We start from the raw sequence: 21,257 nt of genomic DNA, 5'->3' as shown, positions 1-21,257 counted from the left end.
CAGTTTCTGTGGGTTAGGGGCATACTCAAGCTGGAGTAAACCCTCCCTCCACTATGGCAGGAAATATGCAAAGTGAAAGAGTAAATCCCCTCCCCACAAAACCTGTTTCCAAATGCAAAGATGACCTAAGAAAAGGCTTAGTGGTTTTGTAACCCCCTGCTTTACAGAAGATCAGCATGAGAGAAATCAACGCGGTGCATTTACTCTCAATTGTGTGTGAAAACACATAGGTATATTTAAGTAGAGTGATATTTAAGTAACAAGTTAACAGTGGGGTTTGATGTGAATTCTGCTGCAACAGCTCCTATCTGAGAAGGCTGGAGGTTCCTCAACACGCTGCTCTAGCAAATGAGCATCTGCCCCCGTGTACGACGCAGCACTGCCCTGCGCTCGCATTAGCGCCGCTGAGCAAAGCCTCCTCCTTTCACCCCTTCAGCTATTTATCATCATCACAGAAAATCGGGAGCAACTGAGCACGGCATTACCGAAGTCTCCATCCCTACTGCCACACAGGGGTTAAACCAAGCTCCCTACAATGCAACAGCAAAGCCAGTGCATTTCTTTTAACCTAAATCACCCAGGTAGTTAGGCTTGAAAAGTGAGCAGGTGGGGGAATGCGTGTGTTTGCAGGGGATGCTGCTGGGAGCATGGGCTGGAACAGTCCCAAGAGTTTTATGGGTTTTATCATCCCAACACATAAACTTTCTCCCAGTAGGGCTCCTTTTCACTTACCTGTTTTTATTATTCTACAGCTGGAACTCCACAGCAAATCTCTCAAAGGTTAACAGGCCTGTCCAGAAAGCACAAGAAACAGCCTGGCTACAGTCTATGAATTTTAATGTCCTACATTACAACAACGTGCTATTTTTGTACTGGATAGCCGTCCACAATCAGCGCTATTTCAGTAACTGTGTAAGATATGACAGAGGCCAAGGAAAGGTGCAATAACAGTTGTAAGACAAACTGCCTGCAAATAATAATAGAAGACCACCATAAAGATGGAAGGGGAGAGGGATGGGAAATAACAAACCAGGGAGATTCAGAGAAACTCCAGCAAGGGCACGTCCATCTGCTAGCCTTAGAAACCAAGTAAATGTTGTTGTGCTACAGCAGGTCAGCACGCATTTCAGACAGATGGTGATCCCCGTGTGAAATTAGTCAATCTTTCTTTGATAGGTTTCAGAAAACCCCACTGCTCTCTTCCTAAGAGAAATGACACCTTTATGCTGAAAGTTACAGGTTGTTGCAGGCAAAAGGACAGAAATACACCCACACACTTTCCTCATCTGCTGTACACTCAAGCTGTCCATGTATTTTGCAACAAGGAATGCTTGCAGGCACTGAGACATCTCTCAGACACATGCTCTCTAAACCAGCATGTTTTAGAAGTTATTTAAAAAACCAAACCAAACCAAAAAAAAGCTGGCTACCAGAATACATGTTGCATTTCTTCATCCATTGCAATGCAGTGAACAACAAACCTTTAAGTGATGCTTAAGTCTCACACACCTCAGTAAAGGATTTCTAAGCACCTTATGATAAGAGATTGTCACTGGACCAAAATCAGGCCCCCCATCAATTCTTTGGTTGTGCAGTGAACCCTGAACTTCCTTCAGCACTGGGGTAAAGGCACTTGCCACACCAGTCTTAGAAAGGCTGAGTAGTACTTGACTCTTGCCAAGGAGCAGATGACCACATCAGCCTATGCAACATCAGCGCAGCTCCGGTTGGGATCCACGGCTGCACCGCACTGCTGAAGGTGTAACCGCGGGCTCCTGGGTCAGTGGATGCACCCAGCAGGCTGCAGCCCCCGCGCAAGCAAAGCACCTGAGTGCAAGTAGTGTTTTAAGTACTTTCTGTAATAGATGGTTACATGAGCATTTGACATAACTCAAATTACATGCAATTCTATCCCACAGACAACTAGAGTAACCCATGAATAAAATATTTCAATAAAAACCTGCTTCAGCGACTTCTTTAAATGAGCACCAGAAGCCCATCAGCCTTAAGCTTTCTCCATCTTTTTATCTACTTTCAAAACTAAGCTAGGCTGCCCGTTTGATCTCCTTCCAACCTTAAAGCTGTGAGAGGAAGAGCCAAACTCTCTAGCTAGAGGACACAGCACAAGGTGCGAACAGTCAGTCCCAGGCACGAAGGCTGGGACCATGCCTGGAGAGTAGGGGCTGGCAGGTCTGCACCATGATAATGCCTCTTACACCAGGGTCTAGAGAGACTTTAACCCTTTTTTAACACCCAAAATTATTTGCATTTCTCTATAAAGACAACCCCAAGGATTCCTTAAATATAAACTTCGTCACAATTATGTGCTGGCATTTCTTTATAATTATCTTAAATACTTCACTCTCAAGAAAATGTGGTTGAAAATGCAAGAAAATTATGCTGATCATTTGCTCATAATTAGATATATTCAATAAAACCTGGTGCTTAACATGTTTTGCATCTGTATACTCTTTATACAAAATTAATCTCAAAGATATTTCTATCATTTTTTAGTCCTTTGCTATCAAGCATATCTGATCTGGCAAGGATAGTCTTCACAAACAGATATCTCTTGAGGATTATTTAAAATCATTACTTTACCCACAATACAGTTCCCTAGCACTCCAGTTTTCCCTTCTGCTACTGCTATGCAAAGCTTGGAGAATTATGGGCTTTGGCTTGTTCTGAGAAGAAACCGCTTGTGGTGATTTTTGTTGGAAGCCTGGTTATTTATGAAGAAAATAAGCAGCCTTGTTTCCATGGTGGGAAGAACGTGGGGAAAAAAAAGTAGTAATCTTGTGGCCCACTGCTCCAAATGTCTTTCAACCAGCATTTAAACAAAATGTTTGCTCATAAGTTAGCTGCTTCTTGAAGCTAAAAGCAAGGATGAGTATGTACATCTCAGCACAAAAGATGTCCTACATAGGGAGTACTGATGAAGCTAAAGCTACTGGTAGACTCATAAACCCTACTGCCATAGTTTACTTGTGGATGAAACTTCCATCTCCTGGTCCAGACAGAAAAATCCCTAGGAGGTGATAAACAACTGCCTGTTTTCCCATGCAAAATGGCTCTTGTGTCATGGAAGTCCTATTACTTTTCCTGGGAGTGCAAAAAATTAGCTAAAAATGCTTATGTTTCCTAAAAAAGACAAAATATATTTATGGATTTCCTTTCTGCTGTCTCTCCAGAGCAGTCCAATATGTCTTCAACGCCATATATAAGCACCTCTATTTACTACTCTGAGTATCTGATCTTTTTTTCTCTCTGTGTCAGAAATTTTTCTTCTTCCTTCAGAGTACTGTCCCCATTTCTAAGCCTGAAGAATATGAAATAAATATGGTACTGCATATAAGACATGCACAATATAACAGAGCTTCTAAATTCAGAGTCAGCCAAAGATATCAAGTTTGTTTTCTTTCTCAGTGATTGATGCCCTCTAGAAGAAATAATAATTATACGGCACAAGGAGGAGAAAAAAAGGCATGCTGAATTATATAAGCAGTTGGTCAAAACATAACCGAAACCCTGAGAAAAAAAAAATGCTTTAAAACTGCTTAGACTGAAAAAAGACAGCATTATTATCTGTAAAATGGATGAAAAATAAAACCCCTCCAATAAGAAAAGGACTTAAGAAATTTGTTATACGCTAATGCCATCTACCAGACATCAGTGGAAGTAGCAGGAAAAAAAGTCAAATGAAACAGTGAATACAACAAAGATTAAGTACGAATTTGCACACAGCCCCAAGTCTTTTTTTTTTTTTTTTCCCCCGCAAATATTGAATTAAAAATCTTGTTCTGTCTTTCCTTTATTCTCAGAGCAAGGATTTCAGGGCATCCTTGAATGCAAGTATTTATCACAACTTCTAATTGGCAAGGTTGTGGAAAAAACCTTTTAATCCCCCTTCCAACACAACTTTGAGGCACAACATGTATTTACATGACTTCGAACTATCATTGTTCTTCTCCTGCAAGATGCCACTCTCTTATGCAAGGAAAAAAAACCTTACTTTGTGTCAATTCCACATTGTCTCAGGGCCTCTTCAACCTGCCTTGACTATCTTGATCAGGGAGTCCAAGCTCAATGAGCTTTGGCTACAGTGTCAACTTAATCACAGCCCTTATCTGTATGTGGAGACCAGCTTCCAAGTATTGCCTGATAACTGTAAAGGGGTTGCTACTTCTCTTCATGTCCCAAGTGGCCCCAGATTTATAGCCAGCTCCAAAACACACCTCAAAAACTTGTACCAAACCTTAACACCACAGCTGCCTTTTCAGGAGAAAGATTTCCACCACCACTGAAGATGAGCTCCTTGAGTTGCCTCCTCCTAGAGCTCCTCCTTCCTTCTGTCTTCTCAGCCAGCCTTTTGTGCTAAGACAGAAAGCTAAAACAAATGACCCCCAAAGGCTGCATCAAGAGTGTTTCTGTGTTATTTTAGAGAACCAAGAACATCTGTGTACTCTCATCTTTTGGAGACTGCAGATAGGATAGACAACTTTTACTGAATCCTGTCACATCAAGACAGCCGACTTGCACGGCCAGTGATGCTTTGACTTCTTTCTCTGTGCCTTTCCCCTATTTGGTCACCTTTGTTAGCAAGCCCAAGGCAGTTAGGCTGCAAGAGACACTCCGCCTTAGTCTTGCAATTACAAAGACTGCTACAGCTGGACCACTTTTTTTGACTAAACCTTCTACAATTGCTGATCCAACCCTCACTTCATGTCTACCTTCAGATCATTCCTTAACTTCTGCTAGGAAGTTTCCAGACATGGTCTGAATTCTTTCCTGCAATCACTAGCTGTTGTCTCAGGGTTCATTTCCTTTTGCAAAGTTCACAGCCTCTTGGAATACTATTTGAAGTCTTCTTGTGAAGGCTTCAGCTCATGTTTTGGGACTTGCTTTCTGTAGATTTTTGTGAATTCTCAAATACTCGCCCTTCACATGGAAGCAGAAAGCCGTAAAATCAGTGGAAATTCACACGCATTAGAATCATAGAATCGTTTAGGTTGGAAAAGACCTTTAAGATCATCCAGTCCAACCATTAACCCACACTACCAAGTCTACTCTAAGCCAATCAAGGGTAGACTAGACTAAACCATGTCCCGAAGTGCCACATCTACCCGTTTTTCGAACACTTCCAGGGATGGTGACTCCACCACCTCTCTGGGCAGCCTGTTCCAATTCTTGACCACCCTTTCCGTAAAGAAATTTTTAAATTCTGTTTGTGCTGTAGCCTGGGCATAACAAAGGCCAAAATACACAAAAAACGTAGGTATAATTTTACAGCAGAAGTCTATTAAGCAGCACAGGACCCTAAAACTTGTGTAACTGAGACAAAGAAACAGTGGCTATGACCCTGTCTTTAGCCTATGTACTTTTCAAAACCCGAAGCTAGGCTGTTTTTGGTATCCTTCAACTTTCTTTCTGGACATTCACCAGAAATAAATAGCAGATGCCTGTTCAGTCTCAAGACAGTGAGAAATAGATGCAGCTGCAAAATCTGCCACTGCTGTGCCACAGACACGGTCTCCATCTGCTGATACAGACACGTGTATGCACAGAAAGTGGGAGATGGACAAAGCAGTATCTGAAACCAGCAGAGCACCATGTGGACCTGAACCATTTTGAGAGACCAGAGAACACTTCCATTTCAAAAGGAGTATCATCTATCTATGTGCCTGTTATTTCAGACACAACTTCCTTTCTTCCAGTACATAAACTTACCAAAAACTAACAAAATACATTAGACTTTTAGTCCCTAATATCTCTTTAGGAAAATATTCCAGAAACTGCCAGTTAGAAAGAATCTAATTTTCTGTTTAAATGTATTCAGATCAACAACATCTCTTTGCACCAACTTTCCCTTTTTTTCCCCCCTCAAAAACCTCCCATTGCTTTAAGAAATATTTACACATACCAACTAACAAAGGCATTATCCAGAAATTCTGCCAGTATTTGCCTCTTTCTGATCTTCCAGAAGGACAGAAACAAGAGCTATTTAGCTGCCACGCTTTGTCTGTCTCTACAGTGGAAAGGTTCAAATGATGAAGCCATACTGAATAGCCACTGATTAAGAAATTGCAGCAGTACTAGGAGTTGCTGTTGATTCAAGGTGAGAGGAATCGCACTGAGCTGGAGTTAGTTGGCAATGCACAAAGAGGAATTTCCATGTTGTCAAAAATTTTCTGCTGTGTCTGATTCTGGCATTATTTCCTACTGGCTTGTTAAGAAAAAACGAGCCCTCATCACACTCCTCTGGTGCTTCCTTTGCTCCTTGGATGAATATTCTGCAAGTGCAAATAAAATGTTCAACAGCAGCAATTTATTTTGTGTCTCTTATAAAAAGGATTGCAGGCAGCCAAGCTTTTGTATCGGGAGCTGGAAGCAAGTGTGCTACAGCAAAGCCTCCCTACCAGGTCTGAGTTCCCGTCCTTCTGTCCTTTGCTGTCTGTGAGATAACAGCCATAGGGCACCACAAGGGCCATAGTAATATGGTATTAGCGCCCTGTATTTTGTCTCATCTTTACTACTGTAAATGCTTGTATGGCACTAGCAGGATCATAGAATCACAGAATAGTTTGGATTGGAAGGGACCTTTAAAGGTCATCTAGTCCAACCCCCCCCTGCAATGAGCAGGGACATCTTCAATTAAATCAGGTTGCTGAGAGCCCTGTCCAACCTGAACTTGAATGCTTCGAGGGATGGGACATCTACTACCTCTCTGGGCAACCTGTTCCAGTGTTTCACCACCCTCATCGTAAAAAATTTCTTCCTTATATCTAGTCTGAATCTACCCTCTTTAAAACCATTACCCCTTGTCCTATCGCTACTGGCCCTATTAAAAAGTCTATAGGCCGTACTAGAAAGGATGTAGCCACTCACGAAATTTAGTCATGAAGATCCAAACCCATGTTCCTGAACTGCAAAGAGAGGATGCATAGGCAGTCTCAAACTGGGCAGGGAATCAATACCGGGGATGAGTATCTCATTATTATTGCAATACAAGCCTAGGGTTTAAACAGCCCATGTCAGAAGGGCGGAGACATGCCATCGCAAAACTCCTCTCTCCTACAGAACATCATTCACTGCCTCTCTTTCGCCTATCTTTTCTTTCCCAGGACGCTGGCAGCACATGGGTTAACGAGACAATTATTTGAAGGAAAGACATTTCCAATAAATCAGCAGATAGCAAAAGGGAAAAAGGACGAGAGTAATTTTTTCTGCTCACAATTTCATTACGCTCTTGGCTTTGAGCCGTTATAAGGTAAATCACCCAAGTCATGTTGCACAGATATTTCTGAAAGGACAGTTATTTAAATCACTTTGTAAGCTACACTCCTTGTTTTGAATGGAGAATCCTGACTATTTTATAAGGCACTTTATGTCCATTTGAAAGTTTTGAAAAGGAGAGCTGCAGTCAAAGCTAGAGCTGCAATTTGGCTGCAAACAGCACATCATGGCACTGGCCTCAGTGTTATCCCTGTAGCTCACATTCCCCTTTCCCTCCTGCACCAGACCTGACGGCAGCATCCCAGAAAATGGACATACACCCCCTCTGCTGTTCCCTTTTGGCAACAAACCTTGGAGTAATGCTGTCCAAAGAAGGGATGATTACTTGTATTACCTTGACCTGGGCAAGTCTGCTGAGCTGGTGACGTTCACTCATCCTATCCCCAAGTTTTCACATCCATCAGCCTCTGGTATCCACTCGCCAGTCATTGGCTCATGGCTCCTCGGCAAACATGGAAAACTACAAAAATGTCCTGTTTTCACCACTGGGAAGATTCTCCTGGGATGAAACTCCCAGAGCAAGGAAATAGTGACTGCTGGCAAAAGGATTATAGTTTTGACAGAACCTGGTCTTTGCATTATCTTTCTACCCCAAGACATCAGTGTGATCAAGAGGAGACAGGGCGAGAACACCGACACAACAGCAGAACATTGTGGACAAAGAAGATGGGGGATGAAGAAAAGGCAAATACCATGGTGCTGCTGGTGGTCTTGAAAGCACCAGCTTGTCCCTGCACAAACTGTCTTCTGGCCATTTTTAATGGCTTCTAACTTCGCACAGTATCATTAATGTTCAATATTTTTCTTTTCACAGCTCACAGCTTTCAACTTAATGTGTTCATTGTTACTTTTTTTTCCTCCCTGCAGAAGTCACTGAAAGTGCCTTTACCTTCATGATTTGGAGTCTCGCACAATTTACTGAAATACTGAGCATCAGTTATAAAAGCCACACATAAAAGCCAAACGCACCATAAGAATCTTGAGTTAACACAATAAAAGCATCCTCACACTCACTCCAGCAGACAGGAATCCCAATTAATGCCTTACACAGAAACACAAGCTCTTCATGCTTAACCCTCAGATTTGGAGTGGGAACCCAGTCTTTGCTGAAAGTAGCTGCGGCACAGTTTAGACATTTCATTTCTGACCATTCAAAACCGAGTGAAGGCTGCTTGCTTCCACCTCCTCATCCACCTACCAACCTCTCACTTGGTCTAGTTTCAGCACAGCAAGCAGCTGCTGCAGGAGACAGAGATTCCTCACCAGTTTCTAAACTAGTTGACAGACATTTCCAGCTACTTTTCAATGCATGTTCCACTGTCAATCAAAATTAGAGGGTATAATTAAGCAGGCAACAGCTAAGCAATGTCTGTCTTCTACCCAAGAACCCAATGAACAGATTAATTTACCAGTGAAATAGAGTAAGATAAGTTCCTCTAAAAAAATCCTGGCAGAATCAAGGCACCATCAATTTTTTTCCTATCTAGCAGCAGGTTAAATATTGTATTTTTCTGCAATGCAGTTTCAAAAGGTGCCAAGAACTCAAAGTTTTCTGTATTATCCCATATTAATATTGGTGATCTCAGTTTAACCTGCAAATTCAGCTCATGAAGACATCAATGTGTCATTCAGCCTCATGACTGGGATAACAATCTTCTACCAGACAAGTTCCAGTTTGGCGTCCCATGAAAATGGCATTGCTACCCTGCACTGGGAACCCACCAGCACTGGTCATGCCGGACACGGAGCGGTGCTGCATCCCACCACCCAGCATTGGTTCCTGGAGCTTAGAAACAGAATTGTCCCAAGATGTTCCAGAAAGATTCAATCAGCTTCAGCTCCCTCTTCCTCTCTTGGTGCCCTCCTGTCTCTCCGGCACACTCTCGGTGTGCACCTTGGCATAGACCTGCAGAAGCATCTTGGGGACTGCAGACCTCACCAAGGCAGCCACTACACTGCCTTACAGCTATTTGAAAATAGCATCAGATATCAGAAGGATGATGACATGGCACACAAGCCGTTGTAGGAATGACAGAATCTGCCCCGAGCTGTTGTAGGCTCCCGAGACCTTCTAAGTACCTCACTCTACCTGACATTTCTTTGTGCAGTATCTGGTATCTCCACTTCACATCCCTGAACTTTAATTACTTTAACAACTTACAGGGGACTTTTTAAATAATATTTTATTTAATCAACAGGTTTTTCATTGTAATGGTTGGTTGCAGCAAAAGATCACACTAAGATAATGAAAAAGTATTGGACCAGCTGAAAACTTAATTAAGACACATAAAAATTAATTATACTGCTCATCATTGATTTTGTCTGAAAAAGCTGATATTGCAAATAGGAAATCAAAAGCAAGGAGGTCATGTAGAGAATTGCTGATGTGAAAGTGAAAAAATTACAGAAAAAATATATTCATGCTGAGAGGAACTATTCACTCCAGGTCCACGATCCAGTGCTGAGCTGAATTCCACCCCACATCACAAAATTGCCAATCAAGCATCAATAAGGACGCTGATTAAGGTGAAGCCAGAAGAATAGAGTACATACAATACAACAGTTATGTAGACAATGGTATGTGAGATTAGAATCACACAATTAATAAAGTCACCCTTTTCAGGATCTTTTTCTGCCTTTCTACGAAAAAAAAGGAGTTTAACCGTGTAACCATGAAATGTCATTCTTCAGCCTCTCCACAAATGTCCGAGATAGGTGCCTGGGTTAGGACTACGCCACTTGGTGTCACAAACAGGGATTATAACACCCCTTAACAGTCATAACTAAATTGGACCCTGCTCACACCTGCACTCAGTCCCCAGTCTTAGGCTGGCATGGGGAGCAGCTGGATGGTCTAACCCGTTCTGCCTTATCCTGGAAAAAATTACGTGCTGTCCCCTAACTTTAATAATAATTCTCTCTCCCTCCTGTCGGTTCCTGATCTTGTTTATAAAGCACAATTATATCCTATTTCAACTTGGAATCAGTACACACAGTTAATACAGCCTTTTAATAAACACCACAGTACAGAAGGCCAACCTAGTAGTGGCATAAATTTTATCTGGAGCTCGACCATAGACTGCTTTGGGCAAGTTACTCAACTTCTCTGAGTCTAAAGCACAGAATGAAGAAAACACTGTTTTACCAAACTCAGCAGAGAGATTATCTAATACTATGTAATATTTATAAAGCACTTTCAGATCCTCAACTAAAGACCACAGAAATGTAAAGAAGTACTGACCCAGATAAGGGTTAAGAGCAAAATCTTTTTCCGAGTGACAGCTCTCAAATGACCTTGTAACGTTAGGATTTATTTTCAACGCAAAGGAAGATCTGTCAGGTCTAGGAGCCATGTTTTGCTCTAACTGCAGATGACTTGCCATCAACAGGAAAACAAGTTTAGTCACTGATCCAAATGTCAAGAGCTGCCAAATCAGCGCTTTGATGAAATGTCAGGAATACGAACTTAGTTTCAGGTCTGCACTGATTTAACATTGCGCAGCCATGGAATGGAATCTGGTCACACTGTTGTTTTCCCCAAGCAAATAACAAGTAACCAGCAATATATACATCATATATGCTTCTTCACTTTCTTTGAAGTGAAGCTGAACAAGCTAAAAAAACACCTAAACCTATAAATATTTCCACTTCTGTGTTTTAAAGGAGTCTGATCTCCACATGCTGCAACTTCAGGAGAACAAATATCCCATTTAATGAGACAACTGAAGTATTCAGGGATTTTTTTCCACACCTGTCACTACGCCTTGCACAGGAAGACACCCTGGAAAGGGAGTCTTCCAGACATAAGGTTGCTTAGAGGAATCAGAACATAATCTTTTACATGATTGAATGTTAACAGGACAGAAAGCACAGAGGAGGCACATTCAGAAAAGACGACTGTATATCTTAAGAGTATTTCCTTAGCCAGAAAAAAAAAAAAATTAATATCGGTTATTTAAATTAATCAAAAGAATCCCAAAGGGATGCCTCTTTTGGTTAAAGTAACCAGATGTTTCCAAAGAAAACATTTAAAATATCTGCATGCTGCTGTCAGTAGAACTCTGGGAAAAGGATGGCAATCAAACCCTTGTCATAGCAAGAAAAGTGCTGAAGAATTTCAGTGCTGGGAGAAACTGTAGATGTCTGGTATGTTGGGGAAATGTAACAAACTCTGCCCCAACAATTAAACACAATCTTACAAAAACACGGGTAAGAACAATTTGCCATATTCCCAATTCCACACTTCAAACTCTTGCTTATCTTACTGACCACACAGAAAATACACTAAACTGGAACAAAACCATCTCCTCTTCTAAGAAAGAAGCATGCTGCACGTTCCCTTTCTGCACCCAACAACTGGTAAGGAAAGACCTGCACAGGAGCAGCACATGCAGCCAGGGATCTGCAGAAGCAGGGTGCTTCCCCCTCTGCACAGAAACAGCAGAGTGGTTTGCTGCTGAGAAGCAGGGATGATATTTCACATGGGAAGCGTGTTGATAAAAGCTGGCTGAGCTGCTGCAAAAATACAACCCTTACAACTGACGCTACCACCCATAAGCTCTAGATGATACCCTGCAATAATCCACACGTGTTATCCTGTATTGACACATACATGAGTGTTTCTAACACAAAGGAGCCTTTCTGTGCAAAGTATAATTTTGGTCTCAAGTTTCAGCACGTACTTTAAGCTAATTATCTATCTAGTACTACACACTGAGGAAATCATACTGTGGTACTTGAAAACCCAAATAACATCCCACTGTCAGCATGGCAATAATTCATTTTATAATTCAACCTGGACAGCACTTCCACAGGAGGGAATATAAAAGTATCTCCTGCCAGGAGAGCACTGCCAGGTCTTTTATAAATACTACAGAAGTTTCCTGAGCAGGTGGCCCATCAAACTCAAACGATTGATCCATGTCAGTTAGACCTGGAAGCTCAATGGTACAGCACATCATTACAGCAGTCAACATAAGAAGAAAGTCCTTGTGGTTTCCCCTGCAGCAAGCAGTTGAAAGGGAACAGAAAAGCTCTGCGATCTTTTCAGCTTTGCACACACTTCTCTTGAAGTCTTCAGGGGAACAGCAAATACTAATAGCCCCTGCAACAGGCCCCTCCTCTGAGACTCGCCCGCTTTTCTGAAAAATAAGAGCATTATAATATTCTCTGTTTCTTTATTGGGAACACTTCAACGTGGACTAAAAAAAAAATGATTCTTGGCAGGGTCAAGCAGTGCCGTTACAGGGCCCATTTCCTGATGTAACGCGCAGTTTTGACGGGCGACTCTCCTCAAGGCCGGCAATGGCACGCTTCTCTCGGCGGCGCTGCCATGACGGCCGCGAAGGCAGCAGCTGATTCATCACCACAGGCAGGTTTATCAGTCGCAGCTGAAATCACTACTGTCTCAAACCTACCTGCCGGAGAGGACAGAAGCCCCTTCGGGGACATCTCTGTGCATGGGACTGTTCACAGCCTGACTCCTCCATGCCAAGGAGCTGCTCCCACTTACAGCGGTTCTCCCTGGTCACACATGGACATGACTCTCTGGACTTCCTCCATCACTGCACGTTCTCAGGCCAACCACAGCCTGAATTAGTTGATTTTAATTTTTGCTTAAGCATCCAAGCCTTAAATTTCCAGCGCTGTGACTTCTGACGAACGAGTGAAGTCACTAACTATGCATTAGGACTTAGGAAAGATAAAAGTGATGTCTGTCTGAATCATTGCAAGCACAGAAGAAAGCTGTATCAGTCACAATCACTTAATGAATTATGCATTGAATTTGCACAGGGAAGTCAGAGGAAATATAGCTATTAAAGCAGTAGCCCACAACCTGTGGCTTAAGAGCAGTACTCTTCCTGTAGGATCTTCCAGTGCTACCCACAGCCATGGAAAATCAAGAAGTTTCCACCGCAACAGTAAAAAGGGCAAAGGCTGGCACTGCCTACAGTGTGTTGCTCCTTCGGTACTGCAGCTGTGGCCTGAAAGAAAGAAGAACCTGTGAAGGGCTGCAGACCGCTCTGTTAAAGACACATCACTATAACTATCATCTACAAAATGTATTGCCTTTCTTATGTTAAGCATCTCTATTCTTAGGGGTTTTTTCCACTCGTTTGGAAACTTCATCAGCGACTACATATATAACACTTTCACAGACGCTTGCGCAAGTTGTTTCAAAATACCGCAAACAGCGCAGCAAGCTAGCTGGGGCAGAGGCTGCTTGCCAGGCAGGAGGAGGAAGGTTAGAGGTACTTCTCCCTGCCAAATTTTGTGCCACCAGACACATACCATAGCATTGCCTGAGACATCTAGCTGAAAACTGGCTCCACGTGTGCTGCAGCTAGCCTAGGGACTGCAGTAAGAACAAGCCCGATGGCTCCCACGGCGACTCTTTGCTGCCCACAGCCTGCTGACAGACATGGAAATTTGGGCACTCGTCTCGCAAAGAGCGAGAGAACCCTTTCTTCCCATCTCCTCATTCTCTCTACACATAAGGACTCAAAGTGCAATCCCACAGCATGGCAGGTAAACGCAGACCGCTGCCACTGGCCTTTGAAAAAGCTTCGGGTGTTCACGGCTTCATTTCCAAGACCCCGCAGGCCACCTGCAACACGAGCGGACCCTGGAAGTGTTGGGACGTTTTCCAACCGAGAAAAAGGCTAAAGACAACTTGGACACCGGACTGCTGCTATAAACAAGTTTGGGAGCTTTACTGATTTGGGGGTTTGTTTTTTTTTTTTAATCCCCCCCCTCCACCTGCCAAATTTTAGGCAGTAATGCAGTAGTGACAGTGAGCTCAGACCTGACCTACCAGTGCTCCCACCAGCCGATCCCAGGGCAGCGCTGAGCAGAAGTCAGGCAGAGCTCAGGTGGGTTGAATCAGCCTCTGCAGAGCCCTGGTTCTCGCTGCTACCTAAAGGGGAATTTTGGGTGCCTGTGCTCCCACCTAAACCCTCCAGCAAGATGTATAACGTAAGATGAAATGACATCAAGCCTTTATTTTTCAGTTTCCACCTCCATAAAATAGGTATAGTAATACTTACTTACTTTCGAAGAGAATTGTAAGGCTTAATTAGATAATTAACATGCAAGTGCCTTTAAAAAGGCTATGTACACACAAAGCACTACTGTATTATTAGTGTAGGCAGGCATGGGGAGCTCTCAGAGATTTTGTAGCAGGTTATTTGTTATTCTGGAAGAAGTCTTTAGCTGCATACAGCAGTAGTAAAATTATCATCATCATCAGATTCACTTCCTAAAGATATTTATGAAACACTGTATGAAAAAAAAAAAAAAAAAAAAAAAAAAGGCATCAAGTTAAGTAGCCCTGAGCTGAGTTTCTGGTTTTGTTGCATATGCTGATTAGGAATGCTGTTAAAATGTTGATTTGCTGTAGTGAAAATGCTGGTGCCAGAAATTTAGTTATATGTTTGTTACTAGAATCATCATTATTTACATGTAAGTGGTAGGTATCAGCGATTTCCATGCCTTTTTGTTTTTATTTGCATTTCTTTGCAATGGGATTTTTTCTGGAGTCTACTGGAATATTACAAGAACATGCAGAAACTTAGGAACTTGAATTGCACTGTTGCACAGCTGATTTTGACTGTACCACACATCCACAAATTTCTCTCTTCTGTGCATTGCATAAATATGGTATATAAAAAAAATAATCATTGAGTTATAACCATGAGCAGGGAAAGCAGGGATTTCCATCAGTCAGTAACTATGTCATTCTACCTCCATTAAAAGATACAAATTACAAGTACTCCAGCTCAATGGTAGTACTTGGTATTGGAATAAGCAGGACAAATTTGCTCACTTAAGTTATATAAATACTTCTGTATTTCCCTCATGAGCCGCATGAGGAGGATTTCACCCTACAACCCTATTTCTCTGGTTCTTTTTCAACCTAATGTCATGGTAAACTATACTGTGATCAAGTTCACGAGTTTCATACATCTACCCTCAGCAAATTTCTCTTGACTGACTCCCATACAAAGTAAAATCAGGTATAGTCTTATTGGAGATATGTCTGCACAGCTCCGGACTGGGCCCTGGAACACTGCACCAACTATGTTTCTATGGAAGTTCAATGACAGCCAGACTGTTGGACCCAGCAAGGCTGCTCTTCAGTGTCTAAGAATCAGGCAAAACCAAGATTGCTTTTCCACGTAAAAAATTTTCTCTAGAGAGTATTTTGTACAGTCTGTACCGTTGTGGTATAAGGAATGAACAGGTCAATTCTCCCCATCAGCGTACAGAGGCTTTCATGTTTACTTCCTATCAGCAAGAACAAGAATTAGCTGAACAAATTATTTTCAGAGTGTTGGAGTAATAAAACTGCCAGGAATTGCATGCACCGCCTTACAGCTTCTAATAGTCCGGATCAGTATTTTTTATTTTGAAGAAACCAATAAAGCAAAATATTCCCCTAAGAGAAAATAACTGTAAATCTAATTTTCAATAATAAATTTAATTTTTAAATCTGTTCATTTTGATCAGTCTCCATGATTCTGGTACAAAACTGGGCAGAAAATGTGTTTCCACCCAACTCTAATTGAGTAGAAAACCCTCCATAAAAGAACAGGAAAGAAATCTAAACAACATCAAATATTTATATCATGGGAAAACTTCAAGAGATCTTTTTTGCGGCTTGTACTGTATATGTTTTACATGTAAATTAAGCTGAGTGGCTCCTCTTCATAGCTTCAAGCTGCTGCTAATGCTTCACAGATTTTTCAGGCAGGCAAATATTGGTGAGAAGAGTTTTATAACCTTCATACTGAAGATTTATGATTACACATGAACTAGAAGTCTAATGCACTGACATGCGGCCTTGGGTCAGTCTCATTATAGAATAATTTGTACCCCTAGTTTAATTGCTGTTGTTTGAATGTAAATCATCCTGTCCTTTCATGCAGCTCTGCCACATTTGATGTTAGAGTGGAACATACCTTACACTAAAACTGTTGAAGCTTTGGAAAAAAGTTTGAAAAACCCTGTTCCGCTCTCTTTCCCAATGCAAATTGGCAATGCTTCGTCCCACCCTGGCTCCACTTATAAAAATAATCTGTTTGCTATTTTTAAATGCTTAGGCACACTGCTTCGATTCAGCCCTTGTACTGCTCCCACTTGAACGAGAGAGTAACACCGGTTACGGACACGAGGCGAATTGCAGTACCTCCAGCAGCTGGCAAATCTCACGTCAGCAATTCATTGAGATTTCCAAACAGTATTACGATAAATTAATGCTTGTGATGGAAATTGGCCAATGCAATTAGAGCACAGTACTTACACTATGACATTTTCTATTAGCAAAAAATGTAAGCCAATACTGCTAGGTATTGTGCATGCAGCAAGAGGCAATTAGTGCAATGGACTGCCACTTACTGAAAACAATGGACTTCAGTATGAGCAGATGGCAAAATCCTGCATTTTTCCTACCTGCTTTCAGCCTCAGATGTCTGACTGACTGCAAAAGCAAACTGCATCGGTTTAAAATATATAACCAGCAACTATTGTCATTAGCAAAACCGTCATCCCAGTGGGTATTTTCCAAGCTCATGAACCACTGAAAAGTTTAAATGGTTTTCAAAGGGAGTTACACACATTCTTAGAGGGCAGGTCCGTGGTGGTCTAAATACAATTGCTGGCTCAGAAAGTCCTTGCAAACTACAAACTGTCAGAAACCAGGAGCATATGGCCTGGGATGGATCGCTTCATCCATCCTGTTTACTGCTCGTATTTCAGCATCCACTACCAGTGACAGATGAAGAAGAAATGTTTTGTACTTTATCCAGACTGGTGCAATGGTTCTCATGCATTTCATTTCATATGCATTTCACCCAGGACCTCCGGGAATAACCCACCCATGAGCAGAGCAAGTTAGCGGGTGCTCCATAGAGCCAAACAGCAGCCGGGATGGGGGACAGTGCTGCATGGCCAACCCGGCACATCTACATCAAGTGTCTGAGAAGAGATATCTGCCTGTGAGACATTTTGCACTGTCCTAATGGGAGAAGAGGGAGAAGACCCTTTAACCCAGACCCATAAATCCACATCTGCTTTATGAGATGCATGCTTAAGGCTCATTAATGTGCCTAATGGCAAAGTTGTACTTAAGTGCCTTACTGAATTCGCATGGATTTATCGAAGCAACGCAATAATTTATGGAACTGAAGCCCAAAAGCTAGAGTTTCTCTTGTTTAACTTAAAGGCATCATCTTTGGCTAGCAGCTGTAGAAGGCTTATCGTCTTTTATAGCTCAGCCACCATGGAAGGAAAAAGACACATTCTCATTGTGTTATACCTGATAGGTGCATACAGTTTCTTTTGTTACAGCTTCAACCAAGTAATGACCTTCACCTGTGTTTGATACAGGTAAGTTTGTGACAAGCTATAAATATGGAGAAGACAGTCTTTTTAACAGCCAGCTATACTGTCTGTCTGCAGCTGGGATTTTTTTCCCTCTTGAGGATTCTTGGTCCAGTTGCATTTCCCTGTGTTTTTCTCTGCATAAACCTATCTCAAACACAGACTGGGCTTGCTGGTTTCTTCTGGAAGATGCTGCACTGGGATGGACCATGCCATCAATGCTGTGCAACCTCAAGGAATTTTTGCAGCACATGTGGACTGTACTGTGTTTGCTCCAAGATATCTTCAGAAAACAAAACATTTCAGCAAGGATTTTTGGCAAGTCTATGGCCAAATTCTGAACGGGGGACAGAGGAGTAGAACAGGCTTATTTGAATCATGGTTGCAATTTTGAGATGCTACTAAAGGTGACTACAGGCACCGGGAGTTTTTCTGCAGCTCCCTTTCTCCTCAAACTGTGTTAAATGCCAGTTAACCCTGGGCATCCAGCCCCAGCTTTCCTGAACACACCCAATGACAAAAGCCAGGGAGGGTGACCTTACCTCTTCCCTCTCTGGCTCAGTACATGTTCTTCATGCTGTTTCACCATCACATTCATGCTGCGCTATCAAGTTTAGGATGGCAACAATCCTGGCATCTCCACCTGAGGGCATCTCCCAGCACGCTCAGCAAGATGGCGAGCAGAACGACGTCGTGAAGATACAGCGCTTGGGGAGCGTCCCAGCTCAGACAAGGGCAGCACGTGATGTCTGAAGGGCAGCTCCCCGCAGCACACCCAAGCATTTCTAACCAATGCTCACGGTTAGAAGATCACCCATTTCACATTTCTGCTGATAAAATGAAATTTGCTGGAGGAAGCTGGAAAAAAGGCAACCTGAACAGCTATAGTTAAGCTGCTGACCTCAGACCACTGTCGTCTTTGTAGTTTTAAGTTCTGTTTTTAGGTAGGGAAGGCTGCACAATTGCATCCAGCTACAAAATACAAGACAGAAAAGAATAACAGATACTAGCTGAGCTGGATCCTCAGTTTGGGGTTCAATAGGGCTACACTGATTTGTACCCAATGAAGATCAAACCCATGGTTTTCTTACCCTACTAGAACTCAAACCATTAAAGCAGCAAATCACCTTTTATCACGGTAGCCTCATTATAACTATGCAAATTAATTTTAAATGGAATATGTATTTACTGTTGAATATATATATACACACACACACTCAGAAAGCTGTTATGTATAGAAATATATTTGAAATTCTTTGGACTATGATTATTTCTTTAGCGCCAACATTTATCTCTTAAAAATGAATAATACATTTGCATGACACTTTGTATTTTAAAAGCCAGGTCAGTGCTGGGAACGGTGTGCTTTGCTTCTGACTAAGAGTAAGCAGCAGGGATTGTACCTGATCTGTCCCTAGAGAGTAAATCACTGTTCTGATGTTAAATCCTACCAATGGGAAGAGCAAAAAAACCACCCAATTTCACATCACCTTCAGTGATGGCTCTCCTAAAACTTTCCAGTTAACTAGTATGTCCGGCTTGCCCTATGTTGTCCTACATTCAGTGTAGGTAGTGCCTTAGGATGGGTGCAAAAACACAAGTTACTCTTAGTTACAGTCTCTAAGGCAACTACAATATATCGGACGGTGACCCTTTTATCCTGCACAGTGCTTTTCCAATACCAATTATTTGTACTGAGCAGCTGGAGCACATGCAAGATCCAACACAAGAGGCAGGTGGATGCCCAACAGCAGCAGGGTGAAGAAGGAAGGGGAGCAAAAGAAAGCCTTATTCCACGTGAGTCGGAGGTCCTGGGGGAACTGCATGCTCCGAAATGCCAGGAGGGGTTATGCAATGACAACCTTTTTTCTTGGTTTTCCCATCAGGCTGTTGCTTCCCTGAAGAACAGCTTTGCAGAGTGCCACATTTGCCCCAGACCTCAACTTCACCCCAAGAAACTCCCCCTTCGCCCTGCCAGAACAGCAATTTTGTTGACATCACTGTTGTCACGTGGGGGAAGTCAGTAAATGAGAGCAGTCTGGAGAATATTCCCATCTTTACCCACTCCAGTTTGGTCAAAATCTTTCAAAGGAACAAAATCCTCATCAGCCTTGCAGCCTGAGGACTAACAGCATTCACTTCAACATCACTTCTTCCCTTGTGTGCTTGGCCAAGTGGGAAAGGAGAGGAAAATCCCATATGAGAATCACCCCAAACTGCCACCACATCAAATTTAATGTGGGAAGAGCTGGGAGAAATTATGTAGGAATTTAAAAATTTTTAACTATGGATTTTGTCTTCCCTTCCCAAATCTCTGTGTTCCCTCTATGGTCTAAGCATCCATGCAAAGAACCGCCTGCTGGAAGGACTGAAGGCTAGTAACTCCAGGAAAATGCTTCACCCTCTTCTTTCTAGCATCATCATTATCTCTTCAGCAGCGTTTCCACCACCAGGTACGTCATCCCGAGTACAATCAATGCTTAAAACATTTGAAAACAGGACTGTCGCAGCCCATGAAACGTAGAGGATTTAATGTCTGCAGAAGCACAAAAGCACTGTCTCCAGAGCACTTAACATATTGACAAGCCATGTGAAAAGGGAACGTTTTTCTCCAAGTTGCCAGTTATTTTGGTTCCTCCGAGGAAAGCGTCTCTATCGCAGTATCACACACAGACAGGGCCCCTCACTGCCTCTATAGCCCCCAGATGCTGCAAGTCCTCAGTCCACACTGCATTTTATACCAAAATAATCATACCAATTAATTTAAATTGTGTAGGGAAATTTAAACTGTAGGCAGGGAAGTCTGTCAAAAGCATTAGAATGTTTTCCAAGGACGGGTCTATACACGGCAAAGGATTTCACTTCCAAGCTTTTGTTTTAATAATTTGAAAATGGCAAAACCAATCATGCAACCAAGTGGCACTCTCCTTAATTAAGGAAGTCAATTCAGAATCAATAAAAGGGCGATTAATCTGTGGATGTCACTGGCTCTGAATTATGCTGATAGCCCCAAAGAGGTGACCCTGTGGCCTCCAACACTTCTCCCAGGGTCTGAAGGTTGTCACACACTGCTCTATCATTTTATGACAGACACGCTGTTCGAAAATACGCTGATAACTGTCAGGAAATACTGAGGGAGAAATGAACTGAAAAGCCTATGCCTTTCACAAAATTACTGTAGTTAAACGTGTTCTTGCTTTAGATCTTCTTAAAGGCACAAAAGCTCGTTGAAGGGAAAAAGGGGATTCAGTGGAGGAGCACATGTGCTTTCCTAGGGACTGAGGACCCAGCTGGTCATCCAGGGTCAGAGATGGAACTAAAAAAGCCCCACGTGCTACAGCCCAGGGCCAGGCGGCACGAGAGGCAGCGGTGGTGCCACGCGCTGCAGGACCGGCACCGCTGGCGGAGCCCTGTGGGAAGCACAACCGTGCAGCCAGCAGCACGAGTCGCTGTCGCTTTGAGCAGCCTTCTCTTCCTAAGGGTTTTCCAGCCGGTCCCTGGCAGGTTTTGGAGAGGAGGAGCACACAATTTAGCACAGCCCCTTCCTTTCTGTTCTCTGTGGAAACAGGGCAGTGCAGGTTTTT

The sequence above is a fragment of the Pelecanus crispus genome, chromosome 8 (genome assembly GCF_030463565.1).
Source record: "Pelecanus crispus isolate bPelCri1 chromosome 8, bPelCri1.pri, whole genome shotgun sequence".
Classification (NCBI taxonomy): Eukaryota; Metazoa; Chordata; class Aves; order Pelecaniformes; family Pelecanidae; genus Pelecanus; species Pelecanus crispus.
Note: the sequence above shows the minus strand (reverse complement) of the source record.